Below are 13,369 nucleotides of genomic sequence, written 5' to 3'. Positions count from 1 at the left end.
CGAATTTGTTTTGCGTGGAATGATCGATCCGAATTCTAGTTCGTTAAAAGTGAATCCCTAGGAATGAGTTTATGTCTATAGTGAGTATGGTTTGAATAGATCATTGAGTTGAAGAGTCTACCTGGAAGTTAGAGAAAGATATGCTTGACAAATATCCTCACTTATTTAGTTAAGTCAGATTCTGAGGACAAAATCTTTTTAAGGGGGAAGGATGTAACGACTCGTATACTTTTATATTTAATTAAAGTGTAATTATGAAATTATTAATCGGATAATATATGTGTATAACTTCTGTCAGCTATGTGTTGTTTTACTTTTATCTATGTGTGTGAATTATGGTGTCCAGGGTGGTTGTGTAATTAATTATAGACTTGTATTAAATTGTTTTCACTTTTAAAAGTGGATTTAGTACAAGTTTATTTGTGTAAATATGTGGATTGTCTCTAAAATTTTTTTTATGACTTTATAATTTCAATATTTATTTTTGGAATTTTATAAAATTTAGAACTCAATATTTCAACAATTATTTAACCCTGTATGATTCTCTAACTGCATTTATTTGTAAAATCTGTATTTAAATCCCGAATTCTTCAAAAATTATGGAACTCATGTTTATTTAAGTTGGGAATATTCTGGGAATTTTAAAATTATTTTGGGGGTTTTTGAGATTAATTTTACCCGCACGTTGATTCGTTTATTTGAGAAAAACGGGTATAAATTACATTTCAGAAATTGTTTTAAAATTTCAAAATGTACGTTTTTATTTACTTCGGGATATTTGTAACGTTTTAAGACTGTTTCCGTGATTTTTCTGAATTTCTTTTAAGTGCATCTCGGTTCGTTAATTATCAAATGCGGGTATGAGTTGTGTTTCAAAAATGCTTTAAAAATTATGAAAAATTTATTTTATTAGTTTCGGGATTTTTAGAAAATTTTAAACTATTTTTGTGCTTTTACGAGTTTATTTTAATCGCGACTCGGTTCGTTTCATTTCGAATTTAAGGTCAAAATAGCCCATTAAACCTTCGTATTTATCTCAAATTCCACATGTCAGCATTTCAGCAAATTAGTAATACATGTTGCAAACTGAGTAAGGGAAAAAACAAATAATAAACAACCCACCCCCTGTTCACTCATCTTTCTCCCTCACTCTCTCTTACTCTCTCTGTTCGATCTCTCCTCTCATATCTCTTCCTCTCCTCTCTTTTTCTTGTTGTTCTTTTTCCTATTTCTTTCTCTCCGTTTCTTTCTTATTTCCCAGACGTTCTCTTCGCCGACTTTCCTATTCCGGTTCTAGTTAAAGGACTCCAGAAGTGAAGTCAAACTAAGGATAACCTAGTGATCAGTCGACAAGTGTAGCGAGGTTCCAAGAGAAGAACCTGAACGTTGAAGTCGGATCCAGGATAGTCTGATAGTAAGGCGATAAAGCAGAGTGTCCAAGTTAGTCCAAGGTCGATCGGTAATAGTGGTAATGCTCTGCAAGGCAAGTACCCCTGACCATTCTTTTATGGTTCAGTATATATGAATATCTAAATATTTATTCTCGTAATGGAACAGAAACGTTTTAAGTTACGTATCCCCTGTATTTGAAAATGTTGTTTAAAATTATGTTTTGGGGAAAAGTAACTTCTGAAAACACCTATCTCTAAACGTGATTTAAATGAAAAGCGTTTTGAATAGTGTGCTATGACAGATTAGTTTTAAAAAGAGATAGGTGACAGTGATTTTGGAAACTGGATAAAGAGACCGTTTTGATCCATCTATGTCGTGGAATTTTGGAAAGAGGCAAAAAGGGAATTCAGTGGATCTATTGGAGTTGCATAAGAGACCCGTTATTCGGTAACGACCCATCATGTGGTTGCGTAAGTGGCTAATTGGATTGGGCATTCTGTTTAACCGATTAGTCCAGCATGGGGGAAAGACCTAGCTAGTCTTTTCCCAAGTTCCGGAACACATTCTATTTCTGGATGGCCGCTAGTCGCTGTCCGGTGAGGGTAGACTGATCAGCTATCTTCACCCGTTAAACATCCAATAGATTTGATTGATTCAGTTTTAAAATTGATTTAACAAATCAACTTATTGAGATAGATGATGTGAAAATGAAATAGCATGCTAAGCCTTGATTCTGGTAATTATACACATCACACGACTAATATTGTTGTTTCTGGAAGCATGCTAGTTTTAAATATCCAGTTATGAATATTTTCTAACGAGTTATAAATTCTGTTCCTATCACTGTTTATTTATACATTGTTTTATTGTTATTCATATAATGGTACTGCTGAGCAAGCAATTTCTCACCCTTGCAGAATGTTTTATATATATTGCAGATGCTTAGGAGATTATTCCGCGGTAGTCAGGGCAGAGTTCCAGTTCCTTTTGGAGTCAGGCTCCTCTGAGATAGTTATGCTGGACCAAAGATGGTCTGTTGAGTTGCTGTATTAGGTTAATTGCATCAGGATATATTGTAGTAAGTTGGTGTTGTAATAGTTATAACCTAAATCATACTTAAACCTGGCAAAGATCTTGGTAAAGGGGTCGTAGTTATATCCTGTTATTGAATTCTGTTCATTTGGTTTCTACTTCTGATATGAAAGCATCTATCAAGGCCACAACAGTTTTAGTCAAAGGATTGCATTCTTATGTCTCTGTACTTAAACAAGATAATGTTGATCTTAGAGAAGATATTGCTGATCTGTTTTGTGCCTATTAAAGGAACAAACATACATAAAGGCTTGATAAAGAGGATGTTCAACATGGAGACTAAGCAAGATCACATGTCTGAGATGATGACATCTCTAGAGGATAGTTAGATTGCAAAAAATTCTAAGTTGGATGCTACTCTCTCTCTTCTACAAAGTCTATATGCCAAAAGGGGGAGATAGTATCAAAGATAAAGTGTCAACCTGAATCAGTTTTGAGGAGAAATACCAATTCTGATGATGATGGTGATAAGCAAGCAAAGAAGACCTCTGATGTTGTGATAATTCAAACCGGAACTGGAATTCAAAATCAAACTACACCGTCAACTCAAGTCTTTAAGGGTTGATCACATGGATCTAATCTAGAAGTTGTTCTTGTTACCCCAAGTTTAATTCCTGACAATAAAGATACAAGTTCTGATTCTTTTCCTAACACTGACAGAGTGATAGTAATTCCTGATTCTGTTATAATTGAAGAGAAGAGATTCTATTTCGGATGGATTTACAGATTCTCTCTGCTTATGTTGATGCTTTAAATGCTGAAAATTTCAAGGAAGAATAAATGGCTTTCGACAGAGAAGAAAAGGCATAGGAAGGAAAAATTAGAATTACTATTGATAAAGCAAATCAAGCATACAAAAATATGCTTGAAAGATCTGAAGGGAATAAATGGAGGAGTACATATATTAAGATGTTATATGAAAGAGCATAAAGGAAAACTCAAGTATTTCTAAAGATCAAGAATAAGTACAAATAGAGAAATATTGCTGATCTTATTTGTGATGATAAACTGTGCTTTACTTCTGGAGGAATAAGGATGGATGGTTTACCTGGTTCTAATACCATGGGAGATAAGAAGTCTTGGTTTGTACAATCCAAGAATTTCAAGTTGATTGAAACATTCACAAGAGCTGGAATAAGACATCATGAAACTAAACTCATCAACTTAAAGTTGTTGAACTTCACTCTTGCTGATAGTCTTGGTCAGGAAGTAACTGTTGATCATCTGGATAGAATTGAAGCTGTGAAGATTATTCTTAACAACCATGATGGTTCTGAACCTAAACAAAATATCTTACTGATATTGTGAAATGATCAAGTTCAATTTCTTTTACTGGATGAACTGCTGATCATATCTACAAAGGAACTGAAATACATTCACTATTTGCTAAGAGTTGAAGATGAAATTTTAAGGTTATGGTCAAAAATGATTCTTGCCAATATCAGAAAAAAGATACTGGATGATGGTCAATATTACTTTGGATCATATATTCCTACATACATAAATTTCAAAGGGCAAGAAGTCAACATGAAGATAAGAGAAACTATGATTGAAAATGTTCTTACACAAAGATACATAACTATGAATCATGATGGGTCTAAAGCTTGCTATGTGACATTGGAGGAGTTGATGATTCAAAGAACTCCTATCAGAAACTTAAGGGCTGCTATCTATCAACTGTCAGATAAATATGGATATGAGAAGAACTTGAAGATCAGATTACAAGAGATATTGTTGAAGAAGATTGATGACAGAGTTAAAGCTTTTATTCAGAGATACAGTAGAGTTTATCAAGGAATATGAAGATTCAAGTATGAAATAAAGTATGCTTTGTACTCTAAAATTTGTCTATTTGGTTTTTGGCACTAGAAATTAATAGAATTTATGCTTATTTTGCAAAGCATAAATTAGGGGAGATTATTAGGAACTGTCTATGTCAGGAATCAGGATTTATCAAGGTGTCAGGATCTGACAAAGGAATCAGGATATGTTAAGCCAATCAGAATCTGTTTGACAGTCAGGATATATCAGTACGTCAGATAAGAAGACTGTCAGGATCTGAGTGGATAAGTCAATTCTGCAGGATAAATCAGGAGGTACTGATTTATAGGATCATAGTTGATTTAGATATGTATAGAAAGTGGTAGAATTATACTATAACATATATTGTGATTGATAGTGTTTGATTGTAGCTGTGTAGTATACTAACACATAATAGGTTAACACTTTAGGTGTGGTGCTTAACTCGAGTATTCGTATAACCTAACAACTCTTAAGAATATTGTTCTTGAGAGAGTTTTGTAACAGTTTATCAAAGATCAATATAAACTGTTATTTGATTATTCTGTTCTTACTTTACTTTCATAATACATTGATTTGTTTAGTAATTTTATCCAAGCCCCTTAAACAATTACTTTACTGGGCAACACTTGATGATCCCAATGGAGTGGAAAACCAGGTGTATAGTTATTATCTATGCTAATTTTGCATTGATTTTTGATTTTATAAAGAAGGGTTCTTCTAGAGAATTTAAATGTATTTGTCTAACTTATGTGTACTTTGGCCACTTAAAATTCATGATACTTAATTTTTATTATTTTAGGCATAAAGGCATTCTATAACAAACTTATTGTAAAGTAATACAATGCATTACATGACATATTAACTGTAGAACCCTTTATTTCATTGTAAATTCAAGTTTGCATGTAGTAGGTTCATGATACATTTTATATACTCTCTATATAATCAAGCCGGTGTAAAAATGTTTGAAAGGAGACAACTTGATCATACCCTAAGTGAAGGAGAAGGCTTTCAAAATCATGCAGTTGCAGAAAAATGGTGGAAGGAGATTCTTCTACATTAGGATATTTCAAAGTCCTAGAGAAGGCAGTATTATTAAGTACATAATATTATATCATGAAGTCACCAGGTAAAATAGTCAATAAAAGTCACCATATAGTAAACTCTGATAAGCTATGTCGTGAAGTCTACTCCATAATTTTCAAAGTCAAGGGCATTCAATACTCATATCATATCATGTCTATTACATAACCGCAACAATATGTGCTTTAATAATAATTTTTGTGCTTAATTTATGTAGATGTAAAGTCTGAGATGCTCTAATTTTGATAAACAATTTAATCATCTTGATGGAGTTTAGTGAAAGCAGTTCAAATAAGATAATATATAATTGGTGTAGGCATCCCTGCTAACTCGGATATAAGCACCAAATAAAGATTCCAAATTATGAGAACTCACATATATTTATAACTTAATTTTTAAATGAATTATTTTTATCAGATGTAGATAAGCTTGCAAATTAATATTTCCTCCTATTGTTGTGTGTGTGAGTGCAGGTGTTTATATATTTGAGATGTTTTAATCCACATCATAGTGCAAATCTCAATCCTTAAAAATATGTGTAGTACTTGAAAATCTCAAAGTTTATATTTAAAACTCAAAGGTTCATAATGTTGATGCTTGAATAATGGTGAAGCTACATTGCAGCAACTAAAATCAGGTACCAATTTTGTTCCCTCCAGAAATACTTAAAGATCCATGGCTTTGGAAATGGAGATGTTCTCATGCAGGAAAAAAGGATCTGAAGGAAAAAAACCTTTCCTACTAATTAATTAAAGCTAAGAATGAGTCAAAATAAATCAGTTACAAAATACTGTAATTACACAAGGACAATAATCCTGAACTTGAAGGGTGTCATACTAAAATCCAGAAACATCCAATGCACGTCTCAGTATTTCAAATTATAATTTCAGCATGAAATTTAAATTTGTTGGATGTAGAATACTGGACTGACCAAAAGCTTGCACCAACTCACTAGTTGTAACTAGGTGTGGATGGATCTTAATTTCCTATGATGATTTCTTCTGCCGTTGTCGAAATTTCTGCATTTGTTAGTTCAAACAAATTAAAGTTTAGTATCTAGTTATCGAAGAAGTAACAAATTTTTATTGGCAAGCTTCAATGGAGGGTATATATTCTCAATAAGTAGGCCAAGTTATTTTTTTCTAGATAAACATCGATAGATAATAAATCCTTTTGTAACCTAAAATGGAGATTATGATTTTCATAATATATTATACTTAATTATGTTAATTTAACTGTTTGACAGATTAGAAATTTTGAAATACCGTATTTAAAGATTTCAAATCTAATATAAAAATTAAACTATTATAGGTTGCAGAAAGACCTGCAAATGGCTGTTTACTTGTGTCCTAGTCAGTCCCGGCACATTCAAAATCTTCAAAATTTTCTTCCCAGAACATCCTTGATCTCCAATTCAAACTCCTGCTGTAAAAGAACCAATCGAATCAATCTAGGCTTCGAGTCCTTCTTCGAGACGAGATAGCGAATAGCAACGTGATCAGTGAAAACTGTCACCTTCGTCCCAAGAAAATAAGATCGAAACTTCTCAAAACCGTAGACATTGGCTAAGAGTTCTTTCTCAGTATTAGTATAGTTCAGTTGAGCACCATTTAGGGTCTTACTAGCATAGTAGACCACATAAAATATATTGTTCTTCCTCTGCCCAAGAACTGCTCAAACTGTAAAGTCACTTGCATCGCACATCATCTCAAAAGGTTCATTCCAATCAGGCGCAGTTATGACAGGTGCCGTGATTAAACTCTTCTTTAAGATCTCAAAAGCAGCTAGGCATTCGTCATCAAACTTAAAGGGTACATCTTTCTCTAAAACTTCTGTTGTAGCACAACACTGCATTCCTCCGTGAGAGCAACGGTCTCTAAGTCATCTAGCTTCTTTTCGAGAGAGAATACCTTTCATGAACTTCGCATAGCTAGGCATCTGTTCAAGAGCTTCAGCGAAAGGTTTGTTGATATGAAGTTTATTGAACACCTCCAGAAACTTAGCAAACTGCTTATCCAACTTTTGCTTCTGCAACCTTTTAGGAAAATGAGGCGGATGATAGACCTGTTTCTCCCCTGTATTACCCTCAAGAGGAGTGTGTTCTATAGTTTTCTTCCTTGTTTCCACTTCTGCTTCCTTTGGCACTTCTTCTTCAGCCACACCTTCAAATTCCGAAACTTGAGCTTTTTCTTGGCTTGCAACCTTCCCAGACCTCAATGTAATTGCCTTCACCTACTCTTTTGTTTCCTTCTTACCTGGTACTTATGTGTCATTAGGGAGTGTACTAGGTTGTCGATTCTGCAAGGCATCGATAATCTGCCCAATTTGATTCTCCAAGGTCTTGATAGATACCGCTTGGCTCTTGCACATGAGCCTCAACTCCTCGAATTCAGATTTTTTATTAGATTGTTGTAGTTGGAGTTGTTGTCTTGGGGCATATTGCGGTTGTTGAAAACCAGTAGGGTTGTATTGCTTTGCTGCATACTGCTGATAAGGCTGTTGCACCGCATTCTGAGTTTTACTCCAGCTAAAGTTAGGATGATTGTGGTTGTTGGGATGATAGGTGGCTGTAACTGGTTGCTGCGACCTCTGAAAGTTGCTCACGAACTGAGCTGATTCAATAGAAATAGCACACTGCTCTGTCTCATGGGCACCAGCACAAAGCTCACAGACACTAGTGATCTGATTAATTCCATAATTAGCCAAAGAATCCACCTTTATCGTCAAAGCCTTAAGTTGAGCAGCTATAGCAGTAGCTATATCAACCTTCAGAATTCCCGCTACCTTGCCTTGAGTCAGTCTCTGAGATGGGTTCTGGTATTCATTAGCAGCCATCAGTTCAATCAAATCATGTGCTTCATCATAGCTCTTAGCCCATAAGGCTCCACCTGATGTTGTATCAAGCATGGGTCTAGAAGTCACACCCAAACCATTATAAAAGCAGTTAATGATCATCCAGTCAGGCATCCCATGATGAGGACACTTTCTAAGCATCTTCTTATAATGATCTCAAGCTTCACACAAAGATTCTCTCGATTGCTGTGCAAATTGAGTAAGAGCATTCCTGATTGCAGCAGTCTTCACCACAGGAAAGAACTTAGTAAGAAACTTCTGAGCAAGATCTTCCCACTTGGTGATAGAGCTTGGTGGTAGAGAATGCAACCAACACTTAGCTTTATCCCTTAGAGAGAATGTGAAAAGCCTTAGCTTTATAGCATCTTCAGATACATTGTTCAATTTGAAGGTGTCGCAGATCTCGATGAAATCTCTAATATGCATATTGGGATCTTCCGTTGGAGAACCCCCAAACTGAACCGAGTTCTGCACCATCTGAATCGTGCTAGCCTTGATTTCAAAAGTATAGCCGAGATGGCTGGTCTGACAAAGCTAGACTGAATATCATCGATCTTCGGCTGAGAGTAGTCCATCAGAGCCTTTGTATTTATTTCTGGTTTACCCGTTGCAACAAGAGCTTCTTCATCAACTTTCTCCTCTACTACAAGAACTTCTTCCTCTACTAAAACTTCTTCCTCCGCTTTATTCAGTGTTCTCTTTCGAGATTGAGAACGCGTTAGTATAAACGCTCTCTAGAGTACCTGAAAAAGCCACAAGCAAACAAGTAAGTAAAATATCCGAGTCAGTGAACTTTAACGACCACTGATGTCAAGAACATAAACTAAAAATTAACACCGAGTCCCCGATAGCGGCGCCAAAAACTTGTTAGGACGAAAATACGCGCTAATATTCACGTAAGTGTACGTGTTCACAAGTAATATTGAATTATTTCTAGTTCGTTCCCACATAGACTGGTTTAGATTAACTTCAATCTATGTACTTATGCAACAATGGTATGGTTATTATTCAATGCTAAGATGATAACAAGTTGAGATTGTTTATAACTAAGATATTAACTAACATGCAATAAACTAAGAGATTAAAAGGTTTGATTTACTTATATGACACAAACATGGGATTCTAACTTCATTAAATACTTCATTCATTAGTCTCTTTGTTCTTAACCTTAGCATGAAATGGTGATGACACTAATCAGATAACAAAAAACTAGTAAACGCCAACTTTCGTTGTACGAATACCCTACTACCATACATCCATTAAAGAGATAGAACAAGAATAGACACCAATTATATTGAGACCCTATATGTCTATAGAATTTGACAACATAACGGTTTAATGTGCAAGTTATCTATCATGATTACATAGGGCAAGTAAGATGGTTAAAATTACCTACCAATTATGCATATCAAATACATATGGTTTAGTATATATGAATAGCTAAATGTTTTATTCTCAGTAAGTAGGCCAAGTTATTTTTTCTAGATAAACATCGATAGATAATAAATCCTTTTGTAACCTAAAATGGAGATTATGATTTTCATAATATATTATACATAATTATGTTAATTTAACTGTTTGACAGATTAAAAATTGTGGAGCACCGTATTTAAAGATTTCAAATCTAATATAAAAATTAAACTACTATAGGTTGCAGAAAGACCTGCAAATGGCTGTTTACTTGTGTCCTAGTCAGTCCCGGCACATTCAAAATCTTCAAAATTTTCTTCCCAGAACATCCTTGATCTCCAATTCAAACTCTTGTTGTAAAAGAATCAATCAAATCAATCTAGGCTTCGAGTCCTTCTTCGAGACGAGATAGCGAATAGCAATGTGATCAGTGAAAACTGTCACCTTCGTCCAAAGAAAATAAGATCGAAACTTCTCAAAACCGTAGACATTAGCTAAGAGTTCTTTCTCAGTATTAGTATAGTTCAGTTGAGCACCATTTAGGGTCTTACTAGCATAGTAGACCACATGAAATATATTGTTCTTCCTCTGCCCAGGAACTGCTCCAACTGTAAAGTCACTTGCATCGCACATCATCTCAAAAGGTTCATTCCAATCAGGCGCAGTTATGACAGGTGCCGTGATTAAACTCTTCTTTAAGATCTCAAAAGCAGCTAGGCATTCGTTATCAAACTTTAAGGGGACATATTTCTCTAGAAGATTGCATAATGGTTTAGAGAATTTCAATAGAGAATTTCAAGAAGTCCTTGATGAACCGCCTATGGAAACCCGCATGACCAAAAAAGTTGTGGACTCCCTTAACAAAAATTGGTGGAGGAAGGTTTTCAATGAACCCCACCTTGACTTTGTCCACCTCAAGTCCTTTACTAGAGACCTTGTGCCCAAGCATGATGCCCTGTTGCACCATAAAGTGACATTTCTCCCAGTTGAGAACCAGATTGGTCTCAACACACCTTTTAAGAACTGCGCCAAGATTTTGCAAGTACTCGTCAAAAGAATCACCGAACACAGAAAAATCGTCCATGAACACCTCCACATTCTAACGAATCATGTCAGAGAAGATAGCCATCATGCATCTCTGAAATGTGGCAGGTGCATCACACAACCCAAAAGAAACTCTTCTAAAGGAAACAGTACCAAACGGACAAGTGAAGGTAGTCTTTTCCTGATCTTCTAGAGCAATGTAAATCTGATTATAACCCGAATAGCCATCCAGAAGACAATAGTATTCATGCCCAGCCAACCTGTCAAGCATCTGATCAATGAAAGGAAGATGGAAATGATCCTTCCTCTTGGCTTTGTTCAGCTTCCTGTAATCCATGCAAACTCTCCACCTCATGACTGTTCGAGTAGGAATGAGCTCATTCTTCTCATTAGCGACCATAATGATACCTCCTTTCTTTGGGACACAATGTATTGGACTCACCCAAGAACTGTCAGAAATAGGATAGATGATCCCTGCATCTAGCCACTTGAGAATTTCCTTTTTCACAACCTCTTTCATTATCGGATTTAACCTTCTCTGCGGCTTAACATTTGCTTGCTTCCTTTCCCTAGCAGAATTTTATGCATGCAATAAGAAGGGCTAATTCTCTTGATATCTGCTATGTTTCTTCCAATTGTCGATTTGAATTCTCTCAAAAATCTCAAAAGCTTTTCCTCATCACTACCTGAAAGGTCAGATGCAATAATAACAGGAAAAGTAGATTCATCACCTAAAAAAGCATACCTTAAGTGTTTAGGCAAAGGTTTCAGCTCGAGTGTAAGAGCTTCCTCCTTGAGGCGCTTTGGAGAATTTTTCAGCTCTTCCAATCCAAAAGATTCAAAAGGCATATCCAGCCTTCGCTTCCAAGGAGAAGCATTCAAATATTGCAACTGCTCATCACCTTCATCATCTTCACTATCTGAATTCCCCAAGAAGGCCTTTTCTAAGGCATCAGACCTTAGCATTTGGTCAAATTCTGAAGTAACCACAGGATCGACCAACTCCACTTTTAAGCACTCCTCATTATCAGTAGGGAATTTCATGGCGTTAAACACATTAAGAGTCACATCTTGATCCAGCACTCGCATATTGAGCTCACCCTTCTACACATCAATCAAGGTTCGGCCCGTAGCCAAGAATAGTCTTCCCAAAATTATGGGAATCTTTTTATCCTCCTCGAAATCAAGAATTACAAAGTCCGCTGGAAAGATGGGTTTGTCCACCTTGACCAAGACATCCTCCACAATGCCTCGTGGATACGTAATAGAGCGATCGACCCACTACAAGGACATAAAAGTGGGATTTGGATTAGGTAAGTCCAACTTCTTTAAGATAGACAAAGGCATCAGATTGATGCTAGCTTCCAAGTCACAAAAGCATTTGTCGAATGACACTTTTCCGATAGTACAAGGAACAGTGAAGCTTTTAGGATGTTTAAGCTTTGGAGGCAACTTCTGTTGTAGCACAACACTGCATTCCTCCGTGAGAGCAACAGTCTCTAAGTCATCTAGCTTCTTTTCGAGAGAGAATACCTTTCATGAACTTCGCATAGCTAGGCATCTGTTCAAGAGCTTCAGCGAAAGGTTTGTTGATATGAAGTTTATTGAACACCTCCAGAAACTTAGCAAACTGCTTATCCAACTTTTGCTTCTGCAACCTTTTAGGAAAATGAGGCGGAGGATAGACCTGTTTCTCCCCTGTATTACCCTCAAGAGGAGTGTGTTCTATAGTTTTCTTCCTTGTTTCCACTTCTGCTTCCTTTGGCACTTCTTCTTCAGCCACACCTTCAAATTCCGAAACTTGAGCTTTTTCTTGGCTTGCAACCTTCCCAGACCTCAATGTAATTACCTTCACCTGCTCTTTTGTTTCCTTCTTACCTGGTACTTATGTGTCATTAGGGAGTGTACTAGGTTGTCGATTCTGCAAGGCATCGATAATCTGCCCAATTTGATTCTCCAAGGTCTTGATAGATACCGCTTGGCTCTTGCACATGAGCCTCAACTCCTCGAATTCATATTTTTTATTAGATTGTTGTAGTTGGAGTTGTTGTCTTGGGGCATATTGCGGTTGTTGAAAACCAGTAGGGTTGTATTGCTTTGCTGCATACTGCTGATAAGGCTGTTGCACCGCATTCTGAGTATTGCTCCAGCTAAAGTTAGGATGATTGTGGTTGTTGGGATGATAGGTGGCTGTAACTGGTTGCTGCGACCTCTGAAAGTTGCTCACGAACTGAGCTGATTCACTAGAAATAGCACACTGCTCTGTCTCATGGGCACCAGCACAAAGCTCACAGACACTAGTGATCTAATTAATTCCATAATTAGCCAAAGAATCCACCTTTATCGTCAAAGCCTTAAGTTGAGCAGCTATAGCAGTAGCTACATCTACCTTCAGAATTCCCGCTACCTTGCCTTGCGTCAGTCTCTGAGATGGGTTCAGGTATTCATTAGCAGCCATCAGTTCAATCAAATCATGTGCTTCATCGTAGGTCTTAGCCCATAAGGCTCCACCTGATGTTGTATCAAGCATGGGTCTAGAAGTCACACCCAAACCATTATAAAAGCAGTTAATGATCATCCAGTCAGGCATCCCATGATGAGGACACTTTCTAAGCATCTTCTTATAATGATCTCAAGCTTCACACAAAGATTCTCTCGATTGCTGCGCAAATTGAGTAAGAGCATTCCTGATTGC

General features: G+C 36.3%; 2 non-coding genes across 2 annotated transcripts; both read left to right on the top strand.

Moving 5' to 3' along the window:
• The first annotated feature begins 8,332 nt into the window (after positions 1 to 8,332).
• On the top strand, positions 8,333 to 8,439 carry LOC141699557 (small nucleolar RNA R71). The gene has a single exon (XR_012566007.1). It is a non-coding gene; the product is annotated as a small nucleolar RNA R71 (small nucleolar RNA).
• A 4,823-nt stretch (positions 8,440 to 13,262) lies between these two features.
• Positions 13,263 to 13,369, top strand: LOC141698727 (small nucleolar RNA R71). Its single transcript, XR_012565231.1, has one exon. It is a non-coding gene; the product is annotated as a small nucleolar RNA R71 (small nucleolar RNA).

The sequence above is a fragment of the Apium graveolens genome, chromosome 11 (genome assembly GCF_009905375.1).
Source record: "Apium graveolens cultivar Ventura chromosome 11, ASM990537v1, whole genome shotgun sequence".
In the NCBI taxonomy this organism is placed as follows: Eukaryota; Viridiplantae; Streptophyta; class Magnoliopsida; order Apiales; family Apiaceae; genus Apium; species Apium graveolens.
This window is presented reverse-complemented; position numbering and strand designations above follow the sequence as displayed.